Source organism: Engraulis encrasicolus, chromosome 23, assembly GCF_034702125.1.
Source record: "Engraulis encrasicolus isolate BLACKSEA-1 chromosome 23, IST_EnEncr_1.0, whole genome shotgun sequence".
NCBI classification, from domain to species: Eukaryota; Metazoa; Chordata; class Actinopteri; order Clupeiformes; family Engraulidae; genus Engraulis; species Engraulis encrasicolus.
Window position 1 is genome coordinate 14,908,746 of NC_085879.1, and position 7,553 is coordinate 14,916,298.

The following is a 7,553-nucleotide window of genomic DNA, read 5'->3' on the forward strand; positions in this document are numbered from 1 at the left end:
TTTCTAAGATGATAATTTCTTATTTTGTATTTTGATTCATGCCGTTAGCATATTGTGTTTAATTTTTCTCCATTAATTATCATTTACTGTTGAGGATTTGTTAAAACTGTGTTACATTGCTACAATGAATGTACTGTGTCTCACTTTTCATTTTCATTTAAGAAAGTAGTATGATTGAAGAAGGTGGATTGACATCTCATTGATTTTATTATATCAATACCCAACATTGATACAATAGAAGTCAGTTAAAGGTATGTCATGGGGGAGGTAAATCATATAACTTTTTTTCTTTTAGAATGGGCACAATGCTTTCATAGAACAGTTTTGTTTCAAATGTATGTACAAATTCCTACTTCAATAAAACCTTGAGCCATTGTTGAAAATCTGTCTCATTTAGTTCTTATTGATTGATGACCTAAGTTTTACTTTTCATATTAAATATGGAATATTGTATGATTCAAGAGGGTGGATTAACAAAGTTTTATTGGGGTGTTTTTAGATGCATCCACACATCTCTATATGAGGCTTTATGTCCATTGCTCCGTGACCCCTTTCTTAATTGTAATTCCATCCAGTGTCCACAAGGCGGCAAAGTTGAGTAACAAAATGTTTAGAACACAGGCATAGATCCACAGGCATAGACCAGGGGTGTCAAACTCAAATTGACTGAGGGCCAAAATCAAAATCTGGAACGAAGTCGCGGGCCAACTCAACATTTATTTTAAAAAATGGACTAAAATTGTGTGTACATGCACTTCATATTCATAGTTACATTTCACACACACTCTTTCCCATCATATTTGTTAGTTCAAATGTGTCTGCACATCCCGTGACACAGCTAATTTCATGTTCACATTAAGGCGTATGTGGGCCAACTGTAATAGATATTTTTAAATGATCTTGCGGGCCGAATAAAATGTCTTCGCGGGCCAAATTTGGCCCCCGGACCTGAGTTTCACATCCCTGGCATAGACGGACGCATCTGTTGTCCGCCTGTCGGACTTGTTTCTCAAACAACGGATGGATGTTTCTTAGCAATTTGCTTGAAAACCAGTCTGGATTAAAATACAATTTTTGTATGAGAGATGCTTTTAATGATTTATTCATTGCTCTCAGGTTTAACAGTTGCGTACCACCTACCTCATAATCGTTATATAGATATGCTCGTCTAACTTTATCTTTTTTGCCATTCCAGATAAACTTAAATATTTGTTGTTCATATTCTTTAAAAAAGATTTCAGGAGGTGAAGGGAGTGCTAACATTAAATACGTAAATTGAGACACAACTAAGGAATTTATAAGTGTTACTTTACCATAAATAGAATTCAGCCATCTTGAAAGTGTTCACCTCCAAACTCGAATCAGTTCATGAAGCTGCCCTAGAGCATTCACCCAAAAAATCTGGGACAAATCCAAACATCCGTTCAAAAGTTATCGCGTTAACACGAAAGACCTTACGCGGCGGCGGCGGACGCGGCGGCGGACGCGGCGGCGGACGCGGCGGCGGACGCGGCGGCGGCGGACGCGGACGCGGTGGCGGCGCACGCAAAACCATTACATCCCCGACGCTCCGCGTTTCGGGGATACAATGACATAGTAGTGGGCTTCCTCTTGTATAGAGAACAATGTACTGATGTAGAGATGGGTAAATAGAGGATGTCTGTCGGAGGTCTGAGATCTCTCGATACCTCACTTTGGACCAATTGTTAAACTTTGATTTTTTTTTTAAATGTTAAAAAGTTACACGCATGGTTACATTCTGGAAGATATAGCAAATATAATTGGTAAATAAAATATGAATTGGAAAGTAAACTGAAGGTAAAGAAAGGATTCTGGAAAATTCTCTAAACACAAGCTAATGCCCCCTGGGCTGAAACCTCACCATACTGTACCTGTGTGTAGCCAGTGGTCCCATTGTCACTGTGCAAACAACAAAACAATCACTATGGTGGGTAAACATGGCTGACCATTAGTACACTATGTATGATAATAATAACAATAATAATAATAATAATAATTACAGTGTACACACCTCTTGATACTTTGCTGTAGATTGCATCAGAGTCACTAGAGGAGGGAAGAAAGATAAGGGGAGACGGAGAGAGAGAGAGAGAGAGAGAGAGAAGAAGAAGAAGAAAACAATGAGAAAAGTACTGCATGCATGTGCGCAACACAACTACCGTACATAATACTGTAGTTTAATACAGTCATGGGCAACTATAACCCATCGGTTGCAACCAAAATGGTTCCACACAGCGGCGTTTATGGCAACGTATTCACTTTCATAGTTGAGAAATACCTCATACAATGACAGCTGAGTGCTTCCTCTTGAACAGAGAACACTGAACTGATGTAAAAGTGTCTGTCTGTCAAGACCTATAGAGAGCTCATTTTGAGGAACTCTGTTAAGTCTCAAAATGTTAACATTTTCACCCAAAGGTGACACATGATTATATTCTAGAAGACCTTAGCAGAATTGGAAAGTAAAATGAAGTTGAAGGCACTATTTTTACTCGAGAATAACACAAGCTCAACAAAAAACTTACTGAGTGCCCCCCAGGCAAGAGTTAAATCATCATACTGTACCTATATGTCGCTAGGGGTTCCATTCTCACTGTGACAAGAAAAACAAAACAATCAATATGGTTGGGAAACATGGCTGACCATTAGTACAATACTACTACTACTACTACTACTACTACTACTACTAATAATAATAATAATATTAATAATAGCAATAGTTACACTATAAATACCTCGTGATACTTTGCTGTAGATCGTATCTCTGTCAGCAGTTTTCACTGTCTCACTGGAGGAAGGCAGAGAGACAATGCACCAGAGTAAAAAGTACTGCAAATTGCAGAATTTATGATATCATACTTCACTTTCGTAATTCAGAACTGCCTCATACAATGGCAGTCGAGTACTTCCTGTACAGAAAGACAGTCTTAACATAGAGATGGACAAATGCAGTATGCCTCTCAGAAACCTGCAACCTCTCAAGGCCTTACTTCGAGTTAAAGGCCAAAACAATCCCTAACCCTAACCTGCCAGTAAGAAATGTTTTGTGAGGGAAAGAAAATAAGGCTGTGGGCAAGCAGTTCTGTGGGCCTATCATGGAAAGCACTTCCATGACCCCATCACAGAATTTTGGCAAAATCTACGACACTGTCACAGATTTAGAGTCACAGCGGTTCACCATACGATAGCCTACCTGTGTGCAGTCAGAGCTTCACTTGTTGCTGTGAAAACAACAAAACAGTCAAACAAAAATAGTCACTCAGTCTGTAGCTAATATGAAGGATATTGAGTGTAGGCCTAAGTGTTAATACACATGTATGTGCATGTGTACACACACACACACACACACCTACACACCTGTAACGTGTCTGGCTTCGCTATATATGATATCTGAGGGTTCTCTGGACTCCCTGGAAGAGTAGGAAGTGTGTTAGACAGTAGGGGTGTTGGACTGTGTGTGTGTGTACATGAAAAACTAGACTGCCTGTGCAGTCGCCTTCGACTGCTTAAGGTATATCCCCGAAACGCGACGCTTCCAGTCCCCCATCATTCCTGCCACTCCCGTCCACCATTTCGTAAACGTATATACAGACGTGACATGACGCGCATAGGCTTAAAATTAAACGACTATTGTGAAAATGAAGCAAAAAATGGGGCAAATGGTAATACTGTTTTAATGGTTCAGTGGATATACCACATTAGGTACAGTGTAATAACCAGTGTAACAATATTTAATACAATGTAATTTTTTTTACTTACATCATGTGTTTGTGCGTAAGTGGTATTACATGGTATTGCATATTGTTACACTGGTATTACACTATATTACATGGTATTGCATACTGATACACTCGTTACTACACTGTACCTGATATTGCATATTGTTACACTGGTATTACACTAGTGTTAAATGGTATTAAATATTGTTACATTGGTTATTACACTGTACCTAATATGGTAGATTCACTGAAATGGTGAACCATTAAAATAAGGTGTTACCGGGCAAATCAATCCACCCAGTCAGAAGTTATGGGCCAAATGAAAATTCCGCCATTTTGAAAGTGTTGTCTTCCAAACTCGAATCAGTTCATGAACCTACCCTAGAGCATTCACACACAAAATCTGGGACAAATCCATCCAACCGGTCAGTAGTTATGGGCCAAACAATAATTCGGCCATCTTGAATTCCGCCATCTTGAAAGTGTTGACCTCCAAACTCGAATCAGTTCATGAACCTACCCTAGAGCATTCACACACCAAATCTGGGACAAATCCATCCACCAGGTCAGAAGTTATGGACCAAACAAAAATTCGGCCATCTTGAATTCAGCCATCTTGAAAGTGTTGACCTCCCAACTCGAAGCAGTTCATGAACCTACCCTAGAGCATTCACACACCAAATCTGGGACAAATCCATCCACCCGGTCAGAAGTTATGGACCAAACAAAAATTCGGCCATCTTGAATTCAGCCATCTTGAAAGTGTTGACCTCCAAACTCGAATCAGTTCATGAACCTGTCCTAGAGCATTCACCCAAAAAATCTGGGACAAATCCAAACATCCATTCAAAAGTTATTGCGTTAACACGAAAGACCTTACGCGGCGGCAGACGCGGACGCGGCGGCGGCGGCAGACGCGAAACCATTACATCCCCGACGCTCCGCGTTTCGGGGATATAAATATATAATAAGTGTCAAACTCAAGTTGTCCATACCCGCAACCTGTCCCCGGCTTCCTCTTTGCTGTGATCAAAACAAGTTGTTACTTATTCTGTGATAAACAGTACAAGCATAAAACCTGGAGTATAGTATAGTTTCATCACACACACACACACACACACACACACACACACACACACACACACACACACACACACACACACACACACACACACACACACACACCTTTAACATGCGTTGCTACACTGTACACAACATCAGCTTCGCCGGTCTCCCTGGAAAAGACAAAATGGGTGAGAGGAAGGCCGAAAATCAGAGGGGAGATGGTACACATGAATTTGCTATGCATATAAAAAAGGATCTAACTCAAAATACTATGTCAATACCTGCTACGAGTCTTTGATTTCTTCTTAGCTGTGACCAAAACAAACATAGTACCGTTATACTGTATATTCTGTAATATATGAGCATGAAATCTGTATCTTTAATTAATCTGATGCATGCAGGCACGCACGCACGCACACTCACAGGGCCGTCCCGAGGCATAAGCTATATAGCTTAGGGCCCCCACGCCTTTAGGGAGCCCTGCTGTGAGCGGCAATGTTCCAGGAAGAAATGAACGCACCATTTCCCCTTGTCATATACCGGTAATTCTTTCTCATGTACCACTGACTGTGGCACAATGGAAACAGGACTCATTATGAAGGGACACCTCAATGACAAAAGGGGCAAGCAATTTTTCATGTACCACTTTTAATTGTAAAAACCCTACAATAAACACAGAATATAACAAAGAGTAATAGTTTTGAGGCAAAACTAAGATATTTCTTCATGATAAATGGATTTTCGTTTGAGAAATTTTGCACCAAGAAGCGCAGTGCATGATGTGTACACGATCTACAGACAGCCTACCCATGTCCTTAGATCCTACCCCTCACTCGTGGAAGTAAATTATGCTTATGAACATCTGATGCTGAGTAGGTGGTGGTGTTGGGGGTCCTAAATGAAATTTTGCTTAGGGCCCTACACACACACACACACACACACACACACACACACACACACACACACACACACACACACACACACACACACACACACACACACACACACACACACACACACACACACCTTTAACATGTGTAGCTTGACTGTAGATTACATCATCTCCACCAGTCTCCCTGGAAAAGACACAATGGGTGAGAGAAAATCAAGAGTTGAAGAGGGCAGATTTATAAAGTATGATTTTTAAATTCTTATGATTCTTCAGATTTTTAATTCTATTTAATGTAGCCTATAGATTGATTAAATATGCATCATGTAGGCAGTCAAATAATGTCCTTAAATATAAACCAACTAAATATGACTTGAGTAAATGGTGAATGAATCTCCTTAAATATAAATCTCAATTCAATGTTTTAAGTGCCCATGTAAATGCAGCTATTGTTGGCCTTAGCAAGACGCGTTTGGCAACATGTTTTTCTGTTGAAGAGACTTACCAACTTTGTTGTGGCCCCTGATGATCTGAGGAAACGACAGAAAAGTAAAAAACTTAAATTTCCCAGTAAATAAATAAATAAAGCAGAAAACATTTGACATGCAAGACAACAGCAACAGTCACCTTGGACGTGTCTTGGTTGGCTGTAGATAATATCTGCGTCCTGAGTTTCCTGTGTCTGCCTGCACGTGTGTGTGCATGTGCGTGTGTGTGTGCGTGTGTGTGTGTGTGTGTGTGTGTGCGTGTGCGTGTGCGTGTGCGTGTGTTTGATGGGCAGAGAACAAAGTCAGAGAGGGAAGAAGGGGTGACAAAACATTACATTGATGCACAGTATGCTATTATTAGGGTTATATATTGGTGTAACAGCATTATTGATTGTTAATGGTCACTTACCGCTGTGTAGTATTTGCCCGTAAACTTGCTAGACAATAGAGGCATGCAGGTCAGTTGTGTGGAACAGTCAAACTCATATACACCACACACAGTGAGAAATCTAGTGTTCATTGAACCCTTACATAGTCGATGTAACACTTCCTGGAGTGTGTTAGGTCTCAGAGTACTCTCTAAGTGTTCATTTAGTGAACATTTAACTGAATGTACTGTGCACACATTCGATACAGTGGGATTCTGCCTACTATACCGTATACTACAACAGTCCTATGTTTCCACAGCTCTATGTTCCCACAGTTCTACTTTCCTACAGTCCTATGTTTCCACAGCTCGATGTTCCCAAAGACCTGTGTTCCCAAAGTTACATCTCCCCTCAGCTCTACATTCGTCTACCGTTAGAAGTGACCCTCGTCACGCTGGAAAAAATAATTATTTATACAAGTATATATATAAAAATAATACAGAAATAAAGATTCCTAATGAACACATTGGCAAGTAAGATTTAAGTATATTAAACATTTATCTACAATTTTACTTACACATTTTGTCCGATTTTTTGCACAGCACGATACTCCCTCCCACAAGAACACAAAGCAAAATGAAAGGGATTGGAATCAAATGAAGACTGGTCGATATCATAGGAGAATTTTCTGGTAGATAAAATGGAAGACGTTTAGATTGGACAGATCAAATTTAAAGTTTGATTTAGTTAATTTGGTGCTGTTTGTTTTGCAGTTAAATCTCAGCATCTTGATCATGCACAAGACATCTTACTTACTTTGTGTTTTATAGCATGGTTATATTCATGTTAAACATAAATACTTAAAATCAAAGTCAAATAAGTGGTGTATGGTGTGTGACCTTAACAATGTATGAGGCCATGGTTGTTCTATATAGTCGTAATGCAAACACATATAATACCAGAGGACTGAGGATATTTTCACATAGAGCAAACCAAACAAAAG

General features: G+C 39.7%; 2 long non-coding RNA genes across 2 annotated transcripts; both read right to left on the reverse strand.

Moving 5' to 3' along the window:
- Window positions 1-4,734: 4,734 nt before the first annotated feature.
- LOC134439709 (uncharacterized) lies at window positions 4,735-5,910 on the reverse strand. The gene is made up of 4 exons (XR_010032825.1): window positions 5,832-5,910; window positions 5,087-5,114; window positions 4,926-4,975; window positions 4,735-4,763 (listed from the first exon to the last, which is right to left on the reverse strand). It is a non-coding gene; the product is annotated as an uncharacterized LOC134439709 (long non-coding RNA).
- A 411-nt stretch (window positions 5,911-6,321) lies between these two features.
- Window positions 6,322-7,207, reverse strand: LOC134440250 (uncharacterized). Its single transcript, XR_010032937.1, has 3 exons — window positions 7,128-7,207; window positions 6,592-6,619; window positions 6,322-6,380 (listed from the first exon to the last, which is right to left on the reverse strand). It is a non-coding gene; the product is annotated as an uncharacterized LOC134440250 (long non-coding RNA).
- Between the last annotated feature and the right edge of the window lie 346 nt (window positions 7,208-7,553).